The 27,970-nt window shown below is 41.8% G+C and overlaps 1 long non-coding RNA gene across 1 annotated transcript; it reads left to right on the top strand.

The window, feature by feature from the left end:
* Positions 1 to 4: 4 nt before the first annotated feature.
* Positions 5 to 27,932, top strand: LOC148151968 (uncharacterized). The gene is made up of 3 exons (XR_015761214.1): positions 5 to 112; positions 20,213 to 20,411; positions 27,809 to 27,932. It is a non-coding gene; the product is annotated as an uncharacterized LOC148151968 (long non-coding RNA).
* Positions 27,933 to 27,970: the final 38 nt, after the last annotated feature.

Genomic DNA, 27,970 nt, shown 5'->3' with positions numbered 1-27,970 from the left:
TAAGTATGGGTACCGAGGAACTTTGTGCCTAAGGTGGATCCATAAGCAGTGACATTGCAAAATTTTCACTGCAACCATTTGAGTGCACGTGACAACAAAGCTAATTCTGAAGGTAAGTTCTGAACTTCTTGTCCAAACGACAACATATCTAATAGTAGAGTATTGAAGTATCAAGCCTCTATTATGTGCTATAGTCTCTGAAGTGGGGTTTGAACTAACAATCTTCTGACTCAGAGGCAAAAGTGAGTCAAAGCTGACATCTTAAAGCAGAGAAAACTTTCATTTGTAGCATTCCATTTACAACTCGAGGGCCTCCCAAAACATAATAACAATCATTGAAACAATCAATGATTATATTAATTGTAATCATTAAAAACAAGTCTATTGGAACTACAAAGACTAGAAACATAGAAACACAGAAGATAGGAGCTGGAGGAGGCTACTTGGCCCTTTGAGCCTGCTCAGCCATTCATCACGATCATGGCTGATTGTCCAACTCAATAGCCCAATCCTGCTTTCTCCCCACAACCTTTGATCCCATTCACCCCAAGTGCTATATCCAGCTGCCTCTTGAATATGTTCAATGCTTTGGCATTAACTACTTCCTGTGGTAATGAATTCCACAGGCTAAAAAAAAACATGGTTGTTGTTTGTTAATGAAATGTGGGTGCCACTGGCTAGGCAAATAATTATTGCTCATCTTTAATGAGTGAGCAAATTGGATGTTGTAGACAATTGGACAATTCACAAACTTCTTCATATGCAATGTTATTTCTTCATTATTTTGTTATTCCTTGAGCACCAAATATTCGCAAGAAATTAAATTCAAACAGTGTAGCATGCAGCTGCTTCACATTTGCCAAATGAATTGGGGAAGAAAGGTTGTATTCATATTTGCATTTGGCCATTGTGAGACAAATTGAAATTGGCAGTTTTAACTCAGTGGTTAATTTATACATTCTGCGATCACCAAGAAATCTAGTTAAATGAATATGTTGCACTTTGACTAAAATAAGGCACTCATATTATTCTCTTTTAGCTGTAACTTATATGTAATTTTTACTCTCAATTTTATACAACTCAAAAAGTCTGAACAGAATTGTATTGCTGCCAATTTTTTGAGGTAATCAACTTTGCTATTAGTTCAGAGTTGTGGTGCCAGAGGAGTTTACCGAAATGTGGAGGACTGAGACCAGAGGGGGTTTTGAAACAAAGATGGGGATTTTAAAATCAGGACATTACTTGACAGAGAGCCAATATACGTCAGTATGCACATGACTAATGAGGGAATGGGACTTGCTGTGAGTTAAGGTGCAGGAAACAGTGCTTTAAACTGGCTATTATTTGAAAGATTTTGAATAAATGTCATTGATGACCGTTATAGTTGACCTTTTGCAAATGAGCAGAAACCGAACACGTTAAACGCATTGCATACAAAGGCCCAGATGTTTGGGTCATGATTCAAGATCCTTTTAAAAATATCAGATGAAACTGGATTTGGACTCCCTGCAGGGGACAAGTACACATGAAGTACTTCTCTCTTACTGGCACCATTGCCAGATTGGTCAGTTTAAAAACCATTCACTGTAAGTAGAGTCAGGCACTTTAGTAAGTAGCTGTGTTCACAAACCCTCAGAGGAAATATATGAACATGCAAACAAGGAACCAGAGTGGGCCCCTCAGCTCAACTGAGTTTGTTTTGCCATCCAGTAAGATCATGGCTGATCTGATTTTAACCTTGAATTCACATTCCTGCATATCCCCGATAATCTTTCATTGCCTTGGTAATCAAGAATCTATCTATCCCTGCCTTGAAAATATTTAAGGATTCTGCCTCTGTTGTCTTTGGAGGAACCCTCCAAGAGAAAAAAAAGTTTCCTCATCTCTGTTTTAAATGGGCGCTGTCTTGTTTTTAAACTAGATACCTAGTTCTAGAGTCTCTCACTAGAGGAAACATTCTTCCAACATCCAACCAGTCAAGCCCCCTCAGGATATTATATGTTTTAATTAAGAAACTTCTGACTCTTCTAAACTCCAGATGACCCATGTCCAGAACTTCCCCATGAGCCAATCTGCTCAATCCAGTTATTAATCAGGTAGACCTTCTCTGAACTGCTTCCAATAATTTAACAGCCAGTACCTGAGACAATACATGGACCATAGTGGTTCAATGAAGCAGCTTTCCAGCACCTTGTCAAGGACAGCTAGGGATGGGCAATACAAATACTTACCAGCCAGGGATGACCAAATCCCACAAATCAATATAAAATCATACTCAACCATGTTCTGTACACCTAAAGCTTAGCCCTTCCTCCAAATTGGAACTAATGACATTGGAAGAAAAATGGATAAGGTTCTGAGGACAGAATACAGAAAGTTAGGCAGGAATTTAAAAAGTAGGTCCTCGAGGGTAGTAATGTCTGGATTACTCCCAAAGCTAGGAAGTAGTGAAGGTAGGAATGGGACGATAGAGGAGATGAATGTGTGGCTGAGGATCTGGTGCTGGGGAGGATGGATTCACATTTTTGGATCATTGGAATCTGTTCTGGGGTAGAAGTGACCTGTATAAGAAGGATGGATTGCACCTGAACTGCGGGGAGATTTGCTAGAGCTGCTTGGGAGGATTTAATAATGGGGTTGGGTGGGACCCAGGAAGATAGTGGGGAAAGAGATCAGTCTGAGATTGGCACTGTTGAGAAAAGGAGTAAGTAAAACAGCCAGGGTGTGCAGGAACAGAGTAGAGAACAAGGTTAATCTGATAAATTAAACTGCATTTATTTCAAAGCAAGAGGCCTAACAGGGAAGGCAGGTGAACTCCGGGCTTGGTTAGCAACATGGGACTGAGAAATCATAGCAATTACAGAAACATGGCTCAGGAATGGACAGGGCTGGCAGCTTAATGTTCCAGGCTATAGATGCTGTAGGAAGGGTCAAAAGGGGAGCAAGAGAGGAGGAGAAGTGGCATTTTTGATTAGGGATAAGATTACAAAACTGTATTTAGGGATGGCTTTATGCGTGTAAATCGTGTCTCATGAACTTGATTGAGTTTTTTGAAGAAGTACCAAAGAAGATTGATGAGAGCTGAGCATTCAACATGATCTATATGGACTTCACTAAGGCATTTGACAAGGTTCCTCATGGGAGACTGGTTAGCAGGGTTAGGTTATATGGAATACAGGGAAAAGTAGCCATTGGACACAGAATTGGCTCAAAGGTAGAAGACAGAGGTGGTGGTGGAGGATTGCTTTTCAGATCGGAGGCCTGTGCCCAGTGGTGTGCCATAAAGATTGGTGCTGGATCCACTGCTTTTCATCATTTATATAAATGATTTGGATATGAACAGTGTAGCTATGGTTAGTAAGTTTACAGATGACACCAAAATTGGAGGTGTAGTGTTACCTCAGATTACAACGGGATCTTGATCAGATTGGTCAATGGGCTGAGGAGTGGCAGATGGAGTTTAATTTAGATAAATGTGAGATGCTGCATTTTGGAAAGGCATATCAGAGCAGGTAAGACCCTGGGGAGTGTTGCTGAACAAGGAGATCTTGGAGTGTAGGCTCATAGTTCCTTGAAAATGGAGTTGCAGGTAGATAGGATAGTGAAGAAGGTATTTGGTTTGCTTTCCTTTATTGGTCAGAGCATTGAGTGTAGGAGTTGGGAGGTCATGCTGCGGCTGTACAGGACATTGGTTAGGCCGCCTTTGGAAGATTGCGAGCAATTCTGGTCTCCTTCCTCTCGGAACGATTTTGTGAAACTTGACAGGGTTCAGAATCGTTTTACAAGGATGTTGCCAGGGTTGGAGGATTTGAGCTATAGGGAGAAGCTGAATAGGCTTGAGCTGTTTTCCCCAGAGTGCGGAGGCTCCTTATAGAGGTTTATAAAATCATGAGGGACATGGATAGGATAAATAGACAAAGCCTTTTTCTTGGAGTGGGGAAGTCCAGAAATGGAGGGCACAGGTTTAGGGTGAGAGGGGCAAGATTTTAAAGGGATCTTAGGGGTAATGTTTTCATGCAGAGGGTGGTGCATATATGGAATGAGCTGCCAGAGGAAGTGGTGGAGGCTGGTACAATTACAACATTCAAAAGGCATCTGGGCATATGAATAGGAAGGGTTTAGAGGGGTATGGTCCAAATGCTGGCAAATAGGAGTAAATTAGGTTAGGATATCTGGTCAGCATGGACAAGGTGGACCGAAGGGTCTGTATCCACGTTGTACATCTCTATGATTCTAATAGGAAACGTTTGGAGGGATATGGACCAGGAACAGGCAGGTGGGACTCGTTTAGTTTGGGATTATATTCGGCAATGACTGGTTGGACTGAAAGGTCTTTTTCCATGCTGTATGACTTTATGACTCAATGACTTTCTGACTTATTTTGTAACATTTGCAAATTTAGTTACCATACCTTCAATCCCTTTATCCACATCACTGATTTAAATTGTAAAGAGTTGACGCCCTGTGGCACACTGCTTGTGACATCTTGCCAACCTGAAAACAACTCACTTATTCCTACTCTATGTTTCCTGTTAGCCAGCCAATCCATGTGATCCACGAGGGAACAATCATCCCAATTGGAGACCAAAAATACAGTCACCTATTCCAGGGTCAGATTCAATGACAGGCTTTGAAATACAAAAAAAAAAGAAAGCTTCTCCAATTTCAATAGTTGTCTGCTGTATTGTAAATTAGATATGTTATTACTGTGATTGGGATATCTCTAGTGTAATAATCTGAAGTGATTTCACAGAATTGTTGTGGTATGTTCAGCCCCAGATCTCTCCAACAAGTCTATTTTCTGTTTAAATTTTAACAAAACCTTTTAAAGCGCTGGTATTTTGGGCCTGTTCCACCATTCAAAGAGATTTCTCATTATTGAACCATATTTTAGTTACTCCCATGAGTGGGAACACCTCCCAGGCATCTAACCTCCCAGATATCTTGTATGTTTCAATAAGATCACCTATCATTCTTCGAAAGTCCAATGGGTACAGACCTAACTTGTTCATCATTTCTTCATAAGGTAACTCTTTCATTCCAGGAATGAGCAGAGCAAACCTTCTCTGAACTGGTTCTAAAGCAATGAAAGCCAAAATTGTAAACAATACTCACATGTAGTCTTACCAAGACCCTATGTAGCTGCAGTAAAACGTTCCAATTCTATGTTTCATTCCTTTAGCAACAACAGAAATATTTCATGTTATCTTCCTGCTCATTTGCTGTTGCTATACCTGATTCATATACCAGGTCACCAGATCCTAATGTATCTCACAGTTCTATGAGCTCTTTTCATTTATTTTTTTTATTAGATTCTCTACAGTGTGGAAACAGGCCCTTCGAATGAACAATTCCATACCGACCGTCTGAACAGTAACCCACCCCCCTACATTTACCCCTGACTAATGCACATAACACTATGGGCAATTTAGCATGGCCAATGTACTTGACCTGCACATCTTTGGATTATGGGAGGAAACCCACACAGAGGAGAATGTGCAAACTCCACACAGACAGTCACCGAGGCTAGAATTGAACCCCAGTCCCAGGTACTGTGAGGCAGCAGTGTTAACCACTGAGCCACTGTGCTGCCCCAATGGTATGCTGTTTCTCTATTCTAACTGACAAAATCGACAAGTAGACATTTACCCATGTTAGACTCCACCTGCCAATTTTTTTCTCACTTACTTAACCAATTTAAAGCCTAGCAGACGCTCTTTCTCCTCTTGATAACCTTGCCTACCATATATTAGCGTAATCTCGGTTATGGGTAAAATCCTGGAATCCATTGTGAAGGATGAGATTTCTGAATACTTGAAAGTGTATAGTAAAATAGGGCAAAGTCAGCATACTTTCATCAAGGGGAGGTCATGTCTGACAAATCTGCTAGAATTATTTGAGGCCGCCTACTTGCGGAGCGTTTCAGGGAACACCTCTGGGACACCCGGACCAACCAACCCAACCACCCTGTAGCTCAACATTTCAATTCCCCCTCCCACTCCACCAAGGATATGCAAGTCTTTGGACTCCTCCATCGTCAGACCACAGCGAAACGACGGTTGGAGGAAGAACGCCTCATCTTCCGGCTAGGAACCCTCCAACCACAAGGGATGAACTCGGATTTCACCAGTTTCCTCATTTCCCCTCCCCCCAGCCTGTCTCAGTCAAATCCATCAAATTCAGCACCGCCTTCCTAACCTGAAATCTTCTTCCCGACCTCTCCGCCCCCACCCCAGTCTGACCTATCACCCTCACCTTGACCTCTTTCCACCTATCACATTTCCGACGCCCCTCCCCCAAGTCCCTCCTCCCTATCTTTTATCTTAGCCTGCTGGACCAACTTTCCTCATTCCTGAAGAAGGGCTAATGCCCGAAACGTCGATTCTCCTGTTCCCTAGATGCTGCCTGACCTGCTGCGCTTTTCCAGCAACACATTTCCATCATTGAGGAAGTAACAAGCAGGTTAGGCCAAGGAGAGCTAATGGATGTTATCTACCTGGATTTCAAGAAGGCCATTGACAAGGTGCGTAAGAGAAAGTGTGGACTGTGGATGCTGGAGATCAATGTCCAAACGTGTGGCACTGGAAAAGCACAGCAGGTCAGGCAGCATCTGAGGAGCAGGAGGATGGACGTTTCAGGCATAAGTCCTTCATCAGAAAGTGTGAGGTCATGCATTGGTAGGAAGAATAGAGACATGGAATATTTTCTAAATGGGGAGAAAATTCACACATTCCTGATGAAGGGCCTATACCCGAAAAGTCGATTCTCCAGGTCCTCGGATTCTGCCTGACCTGCTGTGTTTTGCCAGCATCACATTTTTCAACTTTGACACAATGCCGTACAGGAGGCTGCTGAGTTAGATAAGAGCCCCTGGTGTCAGAGGCAAGGTGCTAGCATGGATAGAAGCCTGGCAGTCTGGCAGAAAGGAGAGAGTGGGGTTAAAAGGTCTTTCTCAGGATGGCAGCCACAAGGTGTGATGTTCCACAAGGGTCAGTGTTGGGACCATAACTTTTCACTTTATACATTAACAATCTAGGTATTTTGGTTAAGTTTGCAGATGACACAAAGATAGGTAGAGGGAGAGGTAGCAATGAGAAGGCAGACAGGCTGCAGAAGGAATTGTTCAGGTGAGGAGACTGGGCAAAGAAGTGGCAAATGGAGTACAACATGGGCAAGTGTGAGGTCATGCACATTGATAGGAAGAATAGAGACATGGACTACTTTTTGAATGGGAAGAAAATTCAGAAGTCTGAAATGCAAACAGATTTGGGAATTCTAGTCCAGGATTCTCTCAAGTTAAACTTGCAGGTTGACTCAGTAGTTAGGATGGCAAATGCAATGATGGCATTTATTTTGAGAGGACTTGAATATAAAAACAGGGATGTACTTCTGAGGCTCTGGTCAGACCACATTTGGAGTATTGTGGGCAGTTTTGGGCCCCATATCTCAAGGGTGCGGTTGCCCTGGAGTGTATTCAAAGGAAGTTCACGAGAATGGTCCTAGAAATTAAAAGCTTAACATATTAGGAATGTTTGAGCACTCTGGGTTTATACTCAATGGGGTTAGAAGGATGAGAGGGGAATCTAATTGAAACATACAGAATACTGAATGGTCTGGACAGAGTAGATGTTGGGAAGATGTTTCCATTGGTAGAAGAGATTAGGACCCGAGGGTATAGCCTTAGAGTAAAGAAATAAGAATGGAAATAAGAAGAAACTTCTTCAGCCAGAGTGGTGAATCTATGGAATTCATTGCCACAGAAGGCTGTGGAGGCCAGGTCATTGAGTATAGTTAAGACTGAGATAGACAGGTTCTTGAGTATCCAGGGGATCAAGAGTTACGGGGAGAAAGTGGGAGAATAGTATTGAGAAACCTATCAGCCATGGTTGAATGGCAGAGCAGACTTGATGGGCTGAATGGCCTTATTTCTGCTCCTATGTCTTATGGTCTTGTATTTGGTCCCCTCATCTAAATCATGGATGTAGATTGCAAATATTTGAGGACATAGCATTGATTTCTAAGGCACTCCACTAGCGAGTTCTTGCCAACCTGAGAAAGATCCATGTAACCCTATTTTCTCCTTCATGTTAACTATCCAATCTTTTATGTCACCAACAAACCTAGTGCTGTTATCTTGATCAGCAAGCTTTCATGTGGCTTCTTATCAAATGACCTTTGGAAATCAAGGTAAACTACATCTATTGGCATTTCTTTATCCGTCACGGATGTTACTCAGTCAGAAAACTCAAATAGATTAAATAAACACAATTTCCTTTTCACAAAGCCAAGCTGGCACTGTCTGATCAAGTTATGATTTTCTAAGTACCTACAAAAAGCTCTTTAAAATGGATACTAGTACTTTCCCTGTTAAAGACGTTCAGCTATTTGGCCTATAGATTCCTACTTTCTGTCTCCCATTTTTATTATTCATTTCAATATTTCTGGAATTCATCCCTTGTTATCATTTTTTGATTTTCAGTTGTCGTTTGGAAATTTTTCAATCTTTTAACTTGAAGAAAGGTGCAAAGCCTTAATCATTCCCAATACCTCATACTCACTCTCTACAGGACCAACATTTCGTGACTATCTTACTATTCAAATAACTGGAGAAACTTACTATCTACTTTTATCAATAGTTTTCTCTCACAAAGTGCTTTCAATCTCTATTATCTTTTCAGTGATTGTTTGCTGGTTCTTAAAGTCTGCCCAATTTTCTGACATACTACTAATCTTTGCAGATTTGTGCAGTGTTTCTTTCAATTGAAACCTATCTTCCTGATAGTTAACTAATCTATCCTATCTAACTTCCTTATTTAACCATGGATGATTTATCTTTTTCAAAATGTCTTTCTTTCTCACTGGAATAAATCTTTGCTGAGAATGATTGACATCTCCATTGCAACTCTCCTGACCTAGCTTTTACCTTAGTTTTCAAATTCACCTTAACCAGCTCTTTTTTCATCGCATTATGGATGCCTTTATTGATTATTTAAGTTTTAAATTTTAGTCATGGACTCATGCTTCTCCTTTTCAAACTGAGCATGAAATCCTGTCATATTGAGATCACTGTCACCTACTGGATCATTTGCCATGTGATTATTGATTAATTTTGTCTCATTACATATCACCAGATCCAGGGTTGCCAGTTCCCTGGTTAGTGCTAGAATGTACTGCCCTAAGGTATTGCCATAAATACACCCGATTAACTCATTTTCCAAGTTACCTTTACCAATCTAATGTTCCCAATCCACACAGGATTAAAATCACCCATAATTATTGTGGGTACTGTTATGAAGATGTGGCTGTACTGCACCTTTAAGAGAATTAAAAGCAACAGAACTACCTGACAGCACCAAGTGTTCTGAAAAAGAATATAATGAAACCTTTTTGGACCAGCAGTTGGGGTAGCTGGTTGCCTGGAGACAAAAATAGATTTGAATTAGGCCAATCAGTTTAAATTAAACCCCCCCCCCCCAAAAAAAAACAAACTCCAATCCAGTTTGAATTTAGTATATTGACAATCTTAAAAGCCAATTACACAATTCAGTGCTTTGGGGGTATAAGACCAGGGAAAATTGAACAGTTGAGAGGAGAACTGCTAAGCCACCAGTATGTAAAGACTGCCTGAAAAAAATTGCTCTCTCAAAGGTACCTTTATCAATCAGTAACCTCTGAAGTAGAATCCCCAAGAAGAAGAAAAGAAGTCGGGAATATAGAGAAGAACCAAAAGCTGCCTGGTTTTGAGATAATTAGCTTTGCTTTGTAAATCTTAAACGGGATTTTTTATCGGACCAGTATTGCAGAGGGGAAAGTAAAGGATGGGTTAGAACTAATTTTAAATAGTTGTTAGTAAATTATTCTGTTATACTTTAAGAAATAAAGTTGTTAATTTTTACTTTAAATAGTTCTTGAACTCTTAAATTTTCACAGATTACAGCACAAGATAAATCTTTTCTATGTTGCTGGTTTTAAATTAGCAGAGGGGTTTACCCTGTGTCGTAACAGTTTGGGGGCTTGTTGTCGATATTTGAACTGGTTTAGACAGAATGGAATAGATATGGGGGTATGAAAAATCCCAGCAGATTTAAAAACTTGCAGGTTAGTGTGTTAGAGTTTTAAATAAAATGTAGGTGAGGCAATTTGCTTACTTTCAGTGAGTTGTGATTGATTAAGTTAAAAGTGAGCGAAATGGCTCTTAAAATTGCTAAAGAGATTCTGGGATTTGAAGATGATTCTCAAATTTGCCAAGAAAGCTTAGAAGGAAAGAAAAAGGTCATACATTTAGGATTAGCAAATAAGTTAGATTTGGGTTTAACAGAGGACAAAAGTAAATCTGAAATTGAGGGAATTACTCAAACACTTAGGTGTATCAGAGAGACAGAAAAGTGCAGTACAGGTAGAAAAACTTTAATTACAATTGAGGAAAAATTGAGTTAGAAGATAAACAAAGGGAGAGAGAGAGAGTGAGAGTCAAAAGAGAGAGAGAAGGTTCTTAGCTGAACAGAAAGAGAGAGAGAGAGAAGAAAGGGAGAGACAAAAAGAGAGAGAATTTGAACTTGAGAAGTTGTGACTTTGTCAGCAAAGTCAAGTTAACAGGATGGAGATTAAAAGAGAAGGTAGTGATATATATAAATACGTCAAAACATTGCCACATTTTGATAAGAAAGATGTTGAAGCCTTTATTTCATTTAAATAACTGGCTAGGCAGATCGAGTGATCGGAGGATTTATGGGTAATGTTAGTTCAGACTAAACTGGCAGGCAGAGCTGGTGAGGTATTTGCCACACTGTTAGATGAGGGGTAAAGAAATTATGAAAAGGTTAAACAGGCTATTTTAAGAGCTTATGAATTGGTACCAGAAGCATATAGACAGCGGTTCAGAAACACAAAAAAGGAACCAAGTCAGACTTATGTTGAGTTCAAAAGAATTAAACATAGTCATTTTGATCGATGGGTGAGTGCTTTGAGGTTCTAAGAGAGATTATTCTGCTGGAGGAGTTTAAAAACTCACTTCCAGAGATGGTAAGAATTCACGTGGAGGAACAGAAAGTTCAAGAAATGAGAAGGGCAGTAGAATTAGCAGATGAGTACATGATGGTGCATAAGACAAGCTTCCGGCCAGAATTTCATCCTATGAGGGATAGAAGTTGGGAGAAGGGGAGATCCTACCAAGAGTAGAGCACTGGTAAGATTTTACCACAGGTTAAAGAAGCCCAAGCGGGTGGACAGGAAGAGAAAGGCCTGGTGTCTTCACTGTAATAGAGTGGGACTCAGAAAATTACAGTGCCGGTGGTTTCAGAAGGACACTGGGAAAAGGTGTTTTCACTGCCAGAAAGTGGGACAAGTAAAGTCACAGTGCTGACTGTTAAAGAAAGACATTGTGGGAAAAGATATGGTAAGAGAAACTTAGCCAGTGGCATTTGTGAAGGTATTAAAGGAGATTTCGAGAAGAGTCGATGAGCTGCAGGAGAGTGCACAGCCTAGGCAGGGGCTGGGTATGGAGTTAGTACTTGATATCTACAAAGAATTTGCCTCTGTGAGTAAAGTTTCTTCAGAAAGAACAGGGGGAAAAGGACAAGAAGTTATAATTTTGAGAGATACAGGATCTAACCAGTCATGAATAGTAAGGGATGAGTGAATATGCACACTTTCTGATCTGTTACCTGAGACTGTGGTAATTTGTGGGATAGATGGATGGAGATTTAATGTTCCCTGATGTAAAAATCAGATTGGAGAGCCAACTCAAGACTGGGGAGTAATAGAGTATCAGTTCCAAGAATTCAATTTGTTCTTGGGAATGATTTGGCAGGATCCAAGGTGGGAGTGACACTCCTTGTTGTGGAGAAGTCCAAGGAAGACCAAGAAACTGAGGAGTTAAAACAGAAATATCCCGGTATTTTCCCAGACTGTGTGATAACCGGATCCTAAGTCATAAGTCACAGTACAAAGTGAAAAGTAAAGAGAAAGGTGAAGGAATTGAGGTTCAGTTAGTTGATACCCCGTTTGACGTAATGGTGCAGGAAAAACCTGAACAGGCAGAGGGTCAGACAGAAGTGTTTAGTCCTGAAACGCTCAGACTCCTCCCTCCCCTTCCTAGACCTCTCCATTTCTATCTCAGGTGACCGACTCAACATAGACATTTACTACAAACCGACCGACTCCCACAGCTACCTAGATTACACCTCCTCCCACTCTGCCCACTGTAAAAACGCCATCCTATATTCTCAATTCCTTCGCCTCCGCCGCATCTGCTCCCAGGAAGACCAATTCCACTACCGAACAGCCCAAACGGCCTGCTTCTTCAAAGACCACAATTTCCCCTCCGACGTGGTCGATGATGCTCTCCACTGCATCTCCTCCACTTCCCACACCTCCGCCCTTGAACCCCGCCCCTCCAATCGCCACCAGGACAGAACCCCACTGGTCCTCAACTTCCACCCCACCAACCTCCAGATACATCGGATCAGCCTTCGTCATTTCTGCCACCTCCAAACAGACCCCACTACCAGGGATATATTTCCCTCCCCACCACTATCAGCATTCTGGAGAGACCACTCCCTCCGCGACTCCCTCAACAGGTCCACACTCTCCACCAACCCAACCTCCACTCCTGGCACCTTCCCCTGCAACCGCAAGAAATGCAAAACTTGCGCTCACACTTCTCCCCTCACCTCCCTCCAAGGCCCCAATGGATCCTTCCATATCCGTCGCAAATTCACCTGCACCTCCACACACATCATTTACTGTATCTGCTGCACCCGATGTGGTCTCCTCTACATTGGGGAGACAGGCCGCCTACTTGAGGAATATTTCAGGGAACACCTCTGGGACACCCGCACCAACCAACCCAACCGCCCCGTGGCTGAACACTTTAACTCCCCCTCCCACTTCGCCAAGGACATGCAAGTCCTTGGCCTCCTCCATCGCCAGACCCTGGCCACACGACGCCTGGAGGAAGAGTGCCTCATCTTCCGCCTAGGAACCCTCCAACCACACGGGATGAATGTAGATTTCTCCAGCTTCCTCATTTCCCCTACCCCCACCTTATCTCAGTCCCAACCCCCGGATTCAGCACCGCCCTCTTGACCTGCAATCTTCTTCCCGACCTCTCCCCCCCCACCGACCTATCACCCTCACCCTCACCTCTTTCCACCTACCATATTCCCAACGCCCCTCCCCCAAATTCCCACCCCTTACTTTTTATCTCAGCCTGTTTGGCACACCAGCCTCATTCCTGAAGAAGGGCTTATGCCCGAAACGTCGATTCTCCTGCTCCTCGGATGCTGTCTGACCTGCTGCGCTTTTCCAGCACCACACTTTTCAACTCTGAAAGGCTAAGGGACTTGCAGCAGCGAGACAAGACAGTAAAAGATATATATTTGGATGGGTACCCTGGAAAGGAGGCAGAGAATATTCCGGAAGTTTATTGTCTGAAAGATAGAATCCTAAGATGGAAATGGAGACCATGGCAGGTTAGTGCAGAGGGGAAATGGGCTGAAGTGCAGCAGATTGTGTTGCCGGTACCATACAGACAGGAGGTATTACGGGCAGCACATGAACTACCTGTAGGAGGTCACCTGAGGGCATGAAAGACTCAGGCTAAGGTATGGAAACATTTCTATTGCCCTGGAATGCACAAGGATGTGGTTAACCTTTGCCATACGTGTCATACATGCCAAATAGTGGGTTATCCACAGGCGGTAATAAAACCAGCACCTTTGTCGCCAATTCCCACATTGGAAGAACCTTTCATGACGGTTATAATAGTTTGCGCAGTTCCCCTCCTGAGAACTAAAAGTGGGAATTAGTACTTATCAACCATAATGGATGTGTCTCCCAGATTTCCAGAGGCAATTCCATTATGGAATGTCAAGGCAAAAAAGGTGGTCGAGGAGTCAGTAGCTTTCTTCACACGGTATGGGATACCCAGAGAGAATTGGTCAGACTAAGGGTAAGATTTTACTGCTCAGCTGTTTAAGGAGGTCATGGATAGCTTAGGTATACAGCACTTTAAATCCAGCGTGTATCATCCTAAATTCCAGCGAGCTTTAGAAAGGTGGCATCAGACCCTGGAGACCATGTTGAGAGGATACTGTCAGAACTACCAAATGATTTGGATAAAGGTATCCCATTCATATTGTTTGCTGTTAGAGATGCCCCAAACGAATCTACTCAGTTCACTCCCCCGGAGTTAATATTTAATCATGAAGTGAGAGGCCCTTTGAAATTAAAGAAAAATTGGCAGAATCAAAGTTGGAGATCTCACACTTAGATTATGAATTGGAGGTGAGAGAGAGAGACTAAATTGAGTAGGTGAGTTAGCTAAACTGCACCCAAAGAGGGCACAGTATAGAAGAAAGCAGGTGGCAGATAAAAGTCTGAGACTCGGATGTTTTCCTGAGGGGATAACGTCTTAGTACTGTTACCAGTGGTAGGAGATCCCTTCAAAGCCAGGTTTAGTGGTCCTTATCAAATTGAGAAAAAGTTGAGTCAGGTGAACTATCTAGTAAAGATGCCAGATAGAAAAAACACAGGTATTGGGTATGTCATGTGAACATGTCGAAACCGTATTACACTAGAGAGAAAGAACTGGAGAAACAGGTGTTAGTTACTGCCCCGCAGAGTGAGGAATCAAATCCAGATGATGTGGATTTTGAGCTGCCTCAAAATAAGATGAAAAATTGTAGATGTTCTTGAGGACCGGGATAGGTTGGTAAGCTATCATGAGCATAGGACACAGTTGAAAGATTTGTTACTGCAGTATAAGAACATATATAAGAATCAGATGGGGAGGACTAATGCTTTTGTACATGAAGTGGACATAGGGAATATTGTTCCGATGAAACAACATGCCTATTGGCTTAATTATTTCAAAGCCATACAGGTCCAGATGGAGGTGGAGGCCATGCTGACAAGGACATCATCGAACCAAGCCAGAGCGAGTGGAGCTCGTCTTTGTTCCCAAACCAGATGGGACTCAAAGATTCTGCATGGATTATTGGAAGGTCAATGCTGCTACAAAATTGGACTCATATCCAATTTCTAGATTGGAGGACTGTATCAAGAAAGTCGGATAAGGCAGTTACATCACCAAGGTGGACTTAATGTGTGGTTACTGGCAGGTACCTTTGTCAGAGATGGCAAAAGAAATTTCTGTGTTCGTAACCCCAAATGGACTCTATCAGTTCAAAGTGATGCCCTTTGGAATGAAGAACTCACCCGCCACCTTCCAAAGACTCATGAACAGAGTTGTGGCTGGGTTAAAAAACTGTGCAATCAATTTGGACGATGTAGTGATCTTTAGTAAGACCTGGAAAGATCATATGGTACAATTAGCAGAGCTCTTTGAACAAGAAGCAAAACCAGTGATAAACTTAAATAACATGGAATTTGTGAAAGCTGAGGTGATGTTCTTGGGATGTAGCGTTGGTCATGTAAGGTTGACCCCACTGAATGCAAAGACGAAGGCCATAGAGGAATTTCCATGACCAACCTTGAAGAAAGAGGTGCTTCGATTCTTGGGACTCAGCGGATTCTATCGGAAGTTTGTTCCAAACTTTAGCAGTCTAGTGATACCGTTAACTGATTTGCTGAAGAAGAACACAAAGTTTCAGTAGATTTGAATTCGGCCAATTAGTTTAAATTATACCCCCAAAAATAATATCAAACTAAAATCCAGTTTGAATTTAGTACATTGACAATATTAAAAGCTAATGACACAATTCAACGCTTTGGGGGTATAAGACTGGGGAAAATTGAACAGTTGAGAAGAGAACTGCTGAGTCACCAGTATGTAAAAATTACCTGAAAAAATAGCTCTCTTAAAGGTACCTTTATCGATCAGTAACCTATGAAGCAGAATTCCCAAGAAGAAGAAGACAGGAATACAGAGAAGAACTGAAAGCTGCCTGGTTTTGAGATAAGAAGATTTGTTTTGTAAATCTTAAATGGGATTTTTATCAGATCAGTATTGTAGAGGGGAAAGTAAAAGATAGGTTAGAGGAAGGAGTTGTAAATAGTTGTTAGTTAATTATTCTCTGTTATACTTTAAGAAATAAAGTTGTTAATTTTTACTTTACATAGTTCTTGACCTCTTGAATTTTTACAGGTTACTGCATGGGATAAATATTTTCTGTGTTGCTGATTTTAACTTAGCAGAGGTGTTTACCCCATGTCATACAGTACCTTTCTGAAATGCCCGACTCCTTTCTTCTTGTATGATCTCCTCTATGATGTAACTACTGTTTAGGCGCCTGTAAATTACTCCCATAAGCAAATATTAACCTTTGTTATTCCTTACATCTACCCAAATTGATTCTACAATTTGATCCTTCAAATTAAGGTATTTCTCAGCAATGAACAAATTCTTAATCCATCCTTGATTAACAGAGCTACACCTACACAAACACACGGGATACATAAGACAGTACAGAGGGGGAATGGGGGATATGAAGAAAATCGGAGGGATATATTGGGTGTAGGGTTGGGTAAGGGCGTGAGAGTTTAAGGGTCTGACACTCACCATTGAAATTGTGCAGTTGTCACAGAAGGCAGGCATTCCTGCCCGGTCACCTCTTACCTGTGAGCCATTTCATGCCTGTCTCCAAAAGCAGAGCCTGTCTCCATATTGGTCCTGCCTACCTGGAAGAATATGGAAAATGTGAGCCCTTTTAACAGAGACAGGTTTGTGGAGTTGCAGCATTTCCTAACCTAACCTAAGTGTCCCATCAACTTGACAAAATCCCAGCCAAACATCAAACTAGTGATAATACAAGTAGAAGATAGAACATAGAAAAGTGCAGCATAGAACAGGCCTTTTGGCCCACAATGTTGTGCCGAAAATAACCTAACCTACGCACCCCTCAATTCACTGCTATCCATGTAAATGTCCAGCAGTCGCTTAAATGTCCCTAATGACTCTGCTTCCACCACCACTGCTGGCAATGCATTCCATGCATTCACAACTCTCTGCATAAAGAATCTTCCTCTGACGTCACCTCTATACCTTTCTTCTAATATCTTAACACTATGACCCCTTGTGCCAATCAATCCTGCCTTGGGGAAAAGTCTCTGGCTATTGACTCTATCCATTTCTCTCATTATCTTGTATACCTCGATCAGGTCTCCTCTCTTCCTCCTTCTCTCCAGAGAGAAAAGTCTGAGCTTAGTCAACCTCTCTTCATAAGGCAAGCCCTCCAGTCCAGGCAGCATCCTGGTAAACCTTCTTTGCACCCTCTCCAAAGCCTCTGTATCTTTCCTATAGTAGGGTGACCAGAACTGGATGCAATATTCCATATGTGGTCTCACCAGGGATTTGTAGAGCTGCAGCAAAACCTCGCGACTGTTAAACTCGATCCCCCCCTAATGCAAGCCAAAGTACCGTTTGATTTCTTAACAACCTATCCACCTGAGTGGCAACTTTGAGGGATCTATGTACTTGCATACCCAGATCCCTCTGTTCCTCCACACTGCCAAGAATCCTGTCTTTAATCCTATATTCAGCATTCGAGTTCAACCTTCCAAAATGCATCACTTCGCATTTATCCAGGTTGAACTCCATTTGCAATTTTTCAGCCCAGCTTTATATCCAGTCTATGTTGCGCTGCAGGCTGCAGTAGCCCTCGATACTATCAACGGTCCCTCTAACCTTTGTGTCATCTACAAATTTACTGACCCACCCCTCAATCTCCTCATCCAAGTCATTTATAAAAACTACAAAGAGCAGAGGCCCAAGAACAGAGCCCTGCAGGACCCCCCCTCCCCCCCTTTCTCAACAATGGCAGAATACTTTTAATCTACAACCACTCTCTGCCTTCTGTCAGCCAACCAATTCTGAATCCAGACAGCCAAATCTCCCTGTATCCCATACTTCCCGACTTTATAAATAAGCCTTTCGTGGGGAACGTTATCAAATGCCTTGCTGAAGTCCATATACACTGCATCCACTGCTCGACCTTCATCAACCTGTCTTGTCACCTCCTCAAAGAACGCAATAAGATTTGTGAGGCATGACCTGCCATTCACAAAGCCATGCTGACTGCCTTTAATCATGCTATGCTTTCCAAATAGTCATAAATCCTTTCGCTCAGAATTATTTCTGAAACTTTGTTAACTGATCTGTATTTGCCAGGGATTTTCTTATTAACCTTCTTGAAAAGAGAAACAGCATTCGCCTCCTTCCAATATTCTGGTATAACTCCCCTGGAGAGTGAGGAGGCAAAGATCTTCGCCAAATCTTAACATGCAGTTTAACATGAAACATTTTCAGATATTCAACAATCGTGTAGAACAAGCAGATGGAAAATTTCCAATCAGGCTCAACATGATAACAACTCCAGTCCAATATGTCCTTGTTGTGTGCTACTGACCTTAATGGTTAAGCTGAAGGAAATCCTGGATAGTCAGACAGCACATCATTGTTCCTGTAACAGCACTAACCCTTTGGGTCAGTTCAATGGTCATTGTAACAAAGAAGAAAAAGTCAATTATGCACCTGCAGAGATCCTAAAGACTCAACCAAAACTGTGAAGTGGAACATTCTGTTCTGTTGACTATTGCAGCTACAGATCCACACAGTACTTATATTTTCACGATTCTCCATGTCTAAAATGGGATATTGGCAAGTTCATCTCTGAGAACCACCTCATATCTACTCACATTCCACACCTCTTGGGAGAGGTACTGTTAGAAATCTGCCTCATTTGTGATCAGCTCAAAATCATAGTTTTCAATTGGAAGACGTATGAGCCATGGAAGGACTGAAGGGGTTAAAAGTAATTGGAGATGGATTTAAAACAGATGGGTTTGGAAAAACATTTGAAGGAGCAACTCAAGACCTTAACACCTAGAAACTCCTCATCACTGATGCAACAAATGCAGTGTGATGTGGCACATGGACTATGGTAAGAAGCAAGAACATAGGAACAAGAGGCAGCCATTTAGTGTTGACAGCCTGTTCCAGTATTCAATGAGATTATTACTGATCTATGACTTACCTCAAAAGGCTCAATTTTGTTCTTTATTATATAACACCTCAGGATACCAAAAAACCTAACAATCTCAGATTTAAATTTATCTGCCAATCACCATTTGTGGAAGAGTTCCAATGTTCCATTTTGTGAAGTCAATCAAAAATGCAATGCATATTAATCTAGACTTAGTGCAAAATGAGCTAATTACCTTTGAAATAAGAGCAAGTATTTTGTAATTTGGGCTATAAAGTTGAATTGCATCAATGTCAAGCCTTCTGTTTTATTCACTCATGAGAAATGGGTATAACCGGTTGGGTCTAGTTGTCATTGAGTAGGTGGTGGCAAGTTGCCTGCTTTAACTGCGGCAGTCCATGTGGTGTATGTTGATTCACAATGCCCATGGGAAGGGAATTTCGGGATTTTGACTCAGCGACCGTGAAAGAACAGCAATATATTTCCAAATCAGGATGGTGAGTGACTTGGAGGGAAACTTGGAAGTAGTGGCGTTCCCATGTATCTGCTGTCCCTGTCCTTCCAGATACAAATGACAGTGAGTTTGAAAGGTGCTAAGGATCTTTGCTGTTTTTCTGCAGTTCATCTTGTAGATCATAAACACTGCTGCTATTGAGCATCAGAGGTGGAGGGAGTGGATGCTTGTGTCCTGGACGGTGTCAAGCTTCTTGAGTGTTTGAAGCTGCATCCATTCCGGAAAAGGAGGAGTAATCCATCACACTCCTGACTTGTGCCTTGTAGTTGGTAGGCATGATGTGGAGGTGTCAGTGTTGGACTGAGGTGGACACGTTCAGAAGTCACAAGACACCAGTTTATGGTTCAACAGGTTTATTTGAAATCACAAGCTTTCAGAGCGCTGCTCCTTTCCCCAATGAAGGAGAAATGCTCCAAAAGCTTGTGCTTTCAAATAAACCTGTTGGTCTATAATTTAGTGTCATGTGACCTCTGACCTTGTAAATGGTAGACAGGCTTTGGGGATGTGAGTCATTTGCTGCAGCATTCCTAGCCTCTGACCTGTTCTGGTAGCCACCGAATTTATATGGTGAGTCCAGTTGAGTTTCTGGTAATAGTTTCCCCTAGGATATTGATTGTGAGGGATTCTGTGATGGTAATGCCATTGAACATCAAGCTGCAGTATTTAGAATGTCTCTTATTAGAGATACTCATAGCCCGGCATTTGTGTGGTGTGAATGTTATTTGTCACTGTATTTTGACATGGACTGTTTCAGAATCTGAGAAGTCGCAAATGATGCTGAGCATTGTGCAATCATTAGTGAACATACACACTTCTGATTTTATGATGAAGATCATGCATGATATAGCTGAAGATGGTTGGACCTAGGACATTACCATGAAGAAGTCCTGAAGAAATGCCCTGAAGCCGAGATGAGTGACCTCCAACATACACACCAGCTTGCTATGTGCCAGGTAAGATACTGACCAGTTGGCTCCATGATTCCCATTGATTCCATTTTTGTTCGGGCTCTGTGATGCCTGTATACAATGTTTACATGGTTTATTCTTTCTTCACATGTTCTCCTTCTATGTGTGGTACAATGTTCTGTGCCTGGGCTGTCTCCAACTCTGCTGATGGTTAATGTTTAATTATTATTTCAGTCAGGGAGAAAATCCAATATTTATACTTCCTTTTGGGCTGTACTTCTTTGGCAACTGTCTCACTGATGACTCAGAGCAGGCGTTTCTTTTGTTTGATATTACAGTTAAACATGATTTAATACTTCTTTCATTAAATGTGTAAATCCAACATTATGTCAAAGTGAATTGCCAGACTGAGGATTGCTTTTGTAATCCTGACCATAAATTGAAAGGAAACCGATAAATGCCAACCACCAGTTGACGAAACAAAATTTATACTTGTTCTGGATCTGCAGAAACATAGGAAATTTGAGTTAGAAGCTCGCTCAATAAAAGTGGTTGTGAAATCAGATAAAGGAGGGAAGCTATGTCCCCTTGTGCTAGCCATCTCCATCCAAAGAAAACGATTCTCACTGTCCACCCTATCAAACCCTCTGATTATCTTATATGTCTCAACTAAGCCACCTCTCAACTTCTTCTCTCTAACAAAAACAGCCTCAAATTTCTCAGCCTTTCCTCATAAGTCTTTCCTTCTATACTAGGCAACATCCTTGTAAATCTCCTCTGAACCCTTTCCAAAGCTTCCACATCCTTCCCATAATGCAGTGGCCAGAACTCTACGCAGTACTCCAAGTGTGGCCACACGAGAGGTTTGTATAGCTGTAGCATGACCTCATGGTTCCAAAACTCAATCCCTCTACTAATAAAAGCTAACACACCATATGCCTTCTTAACAACTCTATCAACCTGGGTGGTAAACTTCAGGGATCTATGTACATTGACACCGAGATCTCTCTGCTCATCTACACTACCAAGAATCTTACCATTAGCCCAGTACTCTGCATTCCTGTTACTCCATCCAAAATGAATCACCTCACACTTTTCTGCATTAAACTCCATTTGCCAACTCTCAGCCTAGCTCTGCAGCCTATCTATGTCCCTCTGTAATCTACAACATCCTTTGCCATTATCCAAAACTCTACAAACCTTAGTGTCATCCAGAAATTTACTAACCCATTCTTCTATACCCTCATCCAGGTCATTTATATGAATGACAAACAGCAGTGGACACAAAACAGGTCCTTGCGGTAGACCACTAGTAACTAAACTCCAGGATGAACATTTCCCATCCCATTTCCCAATTTCTGATCCAAACCGCTAATCACCCTCAATCCCATGCCTCCTTTTTGTGCAATAGCCTACCGTGGGGCACCTTATCAAACTCCTTATTGAAATCCATATACACCACATCAACTGTTTTACCCTCACCCGCCTATTTGGTCACCTTCTCAAATAACTCAGTAAGGTTTGTGAGGCATGACCTATCCTTCACAAAACCGTGTTGATTATCCCCAACCAACTTATTCCTTTCTAGATGATTATAAATCCTATCTCTTATAACCTTTTCCAATACTTTACCCATAACTGAAGTAAGACTCATTGGTCTACAATTTCCAGGGTTGTCTCTACTCCCCTTCTTGAACAAGGGAACAACATTTGCTATATTCGTCTTATGGCATTATTCCTGTAGACAACAACGACTTGGAGATCAAAGCCAAAAACTCGGCAATCTCCTCCCTGGCTTCCCAGAGAATCCTTGGATAAATCCCATCTGGTCCAGGGGACTTATCTATTTTCACACTTTCCAGGATTGCTAACACCTCCTCCTTGTGAACCTCAATCCCATCCAGTCTGGTAGCCTGTATCTCAGTGTTCTCCTTGACAACATTGAGTTTTTTCTAGCTTGAATACTGGCAAAAAATATTCATTTAGCGCTTTTCCTATCTCCTCTGACTCCCCGCAACTTCCCACTACTATGCTTGATTGGCCTAATCTTACACTAGTCATTCTTTTATTCATGATATACCTTTAAAACGCCTAAGGGTTTTCCTGGATCCTATTCGCCAATGACTTCTCATGTCCCCTCCTGGCTCTGCTTAACTCTCTCTTTAGGTCCTTCCTGCCTAACTTGTAATTCCCCAGCATCCTAACTAAACCATGACATCTCATCCTAACATAAGCCTTTTTCTTCCTCTTGACAAGAGATTCAACTTTCTTAGTAAACCATGGCTCTGGAGTTTGACCATTTCCTCCCTGCCTGACCACAATAGCTGGCCCTTGAATAAGCTCCATCTTTCAATTGTGCCCATCCCCTGCAGCTTCCTTCTCCATCCTATGTATGCTAAATCTTGCCTAATTGCATCGTATTTGCCTTTCCCCAGCTATAACCTTTGCCCTGCAGCATATACATATCCCTTTCCATCACTAAAGTAAACATAACTGAATTGTGGTCACTATCACCAAAGTGCTCATCTACCTCCAAATCTAACACCTACCCAGTACCAAATCTAATGTGACCTTGCCCCTTGTTAGCCTGTCTGCATATTGTTGAAACTTTATTGCTGGAACAGCACAGCAGGTCAGGCAGCATCTAGGGAACAGAAGATTCGACGTTTCGGGCACACGCCTTCTTCAGGCGTGTGCCCGAAACGTCGAATCTTCTGTTCCCTAGATGCTGCCTGACCTGCTGTGCTGTTCCAGCAATAAAGTTTCAGCTTTGATCTCCAGCGTCTGCAGACCTCACTTTCTCCTGTCTACATACTGTGTCAGGAAGGCCTCTTGCACACATTGGACAAAAACGGATCCATCTAAAATACTTGAACTACGGTATTCCTAGTCAATATTTGGAAAGTTAAAGTCCCCCATAACAATAACCCTGTCACTCTCGCTCCTGTCGAGAATCATCTTTGCTGTTCTTTCTTCTACATCGCTGGAACTATTCGGAGGCCTATAGAAAATTCCCAATAGGGTTACCTCTTCTATCCTGTTTCTAACCTCAGCCCATACTACCTCAGTAGGTGAGCCCTCAAATGTCGCTTCTGCAACCGTAATACTGTCCTTGACTAACAATGTTACCCCCCCCCCTCTTTTGCCATCTTCTCTGTTCTTACAGAACCTGTAACAACCATTCCTGTCCCTGATTTACCCATGTCTCCAAAATGGCCACAGCATCAAAATCCCAGATACCAACCCATGCTACAAGTTCACCCACCTTATTCCAAATGCTCCTGACGTTGAAGTAGACACAAAGGTAGAAGACAGAGGGTGGTGGTGGAGGATTCTTTTTCAGGAGGCCTGTGACCAGTGGAGTGCCATAAGGATTGTCATTTACATAAATGATTTGGATGCGAGCGTAACAGGTACAGGTATTAAGTTTGCAGATGTTACCAAAATTGGAGGTATAGTAGACAGCAAAGAGGGTTACCTCAGATTACATGATCTTGACCAGATGGGCCAATGGGCTGAGAAGTAGCAGATGCAGTTTAATTCAAATAAATGCGAGGTGCTGCATTTTGGGAAAGCAAATCTTAGCAGGACTTATACACTTTTTACCTACTTAATGGTAAGGTCCTAGGGAATGTTGCTGAACAAAGAGACCTTGGAGTGCAGGTTCATAACTCCTTGAAAGTGGAGTTGCAGGTAGATAGGATAGTGAAGAAGGCGTTTGGTATGCTTTCCTTTATTGGTCAGAGTTTTGAATACAGGAGTTGGGAGGTCATGTTGCGGCTGTGCAGGGCATTGGTTAGACTACTGTTGGAATACTGCATATAATTCTGGTCTCCTTCCTATCGGAAAGATGTTGGGAAACTTGAAAGGGTTCAGAAAAGATTTACAAGGATGTTGCTAGGGTTGGAGGAGTTGAGCTGTTGGGAGAGGCTGAACAGGCTGGGGCTGTTTTCCTGGAGTGTCGGAGGCTGAGGGGTGACCTCATAGAGGTTTACAAAATTATGAGGGGCATGGATAGGGTAAATAGACAAAGTCTTTTCCCTGGGATCGGGGAGTCCAGAACGAGAGGGAATAGGTTTAGGGTGACAGGGGAAAGAAATAAAAGAGACCTACGGGCAACTATTTGACACAGAGGGTGGTATGTGTATGGAATGAGCTGCCAGAGGAAGTAGTGGAGGCTGGTACAACTGCAACAGTTAAGAGGCATTTGGAAGGGTATATGAATAGGAAGGGTTTGGAGGGATATGGGCTGGGTGCTGGCAGGTGGGACTAGATTGGGTTGGGATATCTGGTCGGCATTGACGGGTTAGACCGAAGGGTATGTTTCCATGCTGTACAGCTCTATGACTCTAGATGATGGCCTTTCTCAATTATGCCTTTGCACAGCTGAATGCCCAAGCTCAAATGCATCCCTCAGTACATAGTCCTAGACCTTAGAATGTGTCAGTCTACAACACTCAGTTGTGGACAAATTTACTCGAGAACACCAACAAGCTTTGTATAAACCAAAGAGTGTTGTTCAGCAAATTAATATTTATATGCAAGTGTATCCCTGACAACAACAATGTTGAGCACATGGGCCTGCATCATGGAGCTGCCCATAATGAAATGCAACAAAAACCATTGCACTTATTTCTTGACGTTCTCTGCAAATGCACTGGTTTGATGATCCTCCAGCTGTAGTTTACGTTTGTCTTGGTGTGCATCTCAGGGAACAGTAAGTAGAGTTTTTGTTTTACAGTGGCTATGCACGCCTTCCAGGTTTTAACATATGCTCCAGCACCTTCAGCTCATCTGATGTGACAGTGATGGGAACAATGCATTGGCCCAATTCCCAAAAATTATGACCTTGCTCTTGACTTGATTTCTCTTGATTCCCAGAACAGTTGGAACTGATTACAGATGTTCATCAGTCCTCTCTTTCTCCTACAGCTGCTCATCAGTCTGTGTACCAACAGAGGATCTCAGCAGAGGACACTATTGATATTCATGTACATGGAGGCTTTGACACTGGTGCCTCCATGATCTGGAATAGTTACTCCTCTTAAGCCCACATTCTTTCTTATGGCCTTGCTAAAGGTTCTATACATTAGCAGGGCAGGGCAGCTCTACCTGACTCCAGATTTGATTGCCACTCATTGACTGAAACTTCACTACCGATGTTTGCTTCCAACAGTTGTATCCAATTGTGGAATCGAAACCCCATTTTGTTAGGCAACTCTATTGTGCATGCGTGCGATATTCAGATAAAGCCTTTCTCTTTGTCCAGGCTGATGAGGCATGTGCCCTGAACTCCTGCCTCCCCCAGCTCTGTCCCACACATAGGCAGCCATATCCCTAAGGAGTGTGAGGTTCTTGGAGGTCTTCCAGCTAGCTATAGCATATGTGTTTGATCAGATTGAATCCCCAACTCCAAAGCAAGCTTGCATTTTATAGTCCACATGGGCTGATTAATTCACAAGTAACATTCACACAACACAAGGTAATGGTTACCTCCAACATGAGGAAGAATTGAAGCATCTCTCCTTGACATGCAATGGCATTACCGTCACTAAATATTGCAGTATCAACATTTTGAGGACCAGAAAATGAAATGGACTATTCATATAAATACAATAGCTAGAGCAGCAGATCTGTGGTTGGGGATTCTGTATCAAGTAACCTACCTCTTGACTCCCTAAAGCCTGTCCACCTTTCACATGATTTGGAGATGCCGGTGTTCGACTGGGGTGTACAAAGTTAAAAATCACACATCATCAGGTAATGGTCCAACAGGTTTAATTGGAAGCACTAGCTTTCGGAGAACTGCTCCTTCATCAGGTGACTGTGGACTAAACAATTGTAGGACACAGAATTTATAGCAAACGTTGACAGTGTGAAGTTCACATCACACTGTAAACTTTTGCTATAAATTCTGTGTCCTACACAACCACATGAAGGAGCAGCGCTCCGAAGCTAGTGCTTACAATTAAACCTGTAGTTCTACAACCTGGTGTTGTGTGATTTTTAACTTTGTACACCCCAGTCGAACACCGGCATCTCCAAATCATGTGAAAGGTGGACAGGCTTTAGGGAGTCAAGATGTCGTGTGATTTTTAACTTTGTACACCTTTTACATAGCAGCTATATGGAATATCATGGAATACTCTCCATTTTAATGGATGAAGAAGTTTGACATTATCCAGTTCAAAGTAGTCATCTTGAATGGCACATTACACATTCACACCACTAATGCACAGTTGTAGCAAGATGTACCAGATACAAGATCCTCTGCAGTAACTTATCAAGATGTCTTTGATAACACCTTGTAATCTTATGACCCCTGCTGCCTAAAAAGAAAAAGATTGCAGACATATGGGAATGCATCAACTGTAAATTCCCCTCCACACCACGCACTGTCAGTGGGTCAAAATCTGGATCTTCCTACATAACTGCACTGTGTGTGTACCTAGACCACATAGTGGTTCAAGAGGTGGCTCACCATCACCTTCTGGCATACTTATTTCTGGAATAGCCGACAATGCCCACATGTACAAGTATAAAAATCATTCACACATGTGGAAAATGAGACCTGTTCAATAGAACAGAGTTTTAGAGATAACTATTGAAGGACTGCCTACCCAATACAACTATATCTAAAATTGAGACCATTTGTATGCTATTAATTTTTAATTCTATTAATGGAACTGGAATTTAAAAATAGGTAAAAATAATTCTAAAGCAGATTTGAAGGTGCATGTATATTGTTAAAATTAGAGCTAGGACTTGCAGCAGAAAAAAAATCAGGGAACACTTTTCTAGACAAGGAACAATGGAACTTCACCACTCTGTACCCCCCAAAAAATGTGAATACAAGAGTAACTGAAATCTTCAAGGCTCCTGGATTTTTGTAAGGTAATGATTTCGAGTGAAAGGGAGTAACAGACCATCTAACTGAATGATGCAACAAGCTCAAAGGGTGAAATGGCTTACGCCTGTAACTATGTTCATTCTACAATCTATGTAAGGCAACTTAGACAATAAGACCATAATTTCAATAGCATCATATGAATTGTAGACAAGCAGGAGGCATCAATCTGTTCTCTCTCCTGTCTTTTGTTTCTAAAGTTTATTACTAGAATCTGAATTGTTTATTTTTCATAATTAAGGATTTGTAGTGAGAGATTTCTGCTCATTTCTTTTGATACATTAATGGCAATTTTCTGAAGTGAAATCTATATTTATTTCACTCACCATAATCACAAAATTATATGCTTCATTGTACAGAACAAAAGTGTACACATTGCGAAAAGTGTAATCTGGACAAAAATCATTCAATCAATGGTAGTTAACAGTTAAAATCACATAAACAACAGCATACAATATTTTCCAGCTTGAAAACTGTTCAGGATTTTCCAAGGTACAAATTTTTTTTTAAATTAATCTCATTACATATTTTCCAGATGCTAAATAAGCACTTCAATCAAACTCTACAGATGGTATTGTGTTCTTTTTTACCATGAATTGTTCTAATGGAGGAATATATTTGAAATTCCATCACAATAACCTGAATGGAACAAGATGTTTGAGTGCAAGTGTGTAATTTTAATATGACATAAATAAAA

Source organism: Chiloscyllium plagiosum, unplaced genomic scaffold (assembly GCF_037043375.1).
Source record: "Chiloscyllium plagiosum isolate Xiang-an unplaced genomic scaffold, Cpla_swu_hap1 HiC_scaffold_2, whole genome shotgun sequence".
NCBI classification, from domain to species: domain Eukaryota; kingdom Metazoa; phylum Chordata; class Chondrichthyes; order Orectolobiformes; family Hemiscylliidae; genus Chiloscyllium; species Chiloscyllium plagiosum.
The sequence above is the reverse complement of the archived record's forward strand: the minus strand, read 5'-3'. Positions and strand labels throughout refer to the sequence as shown.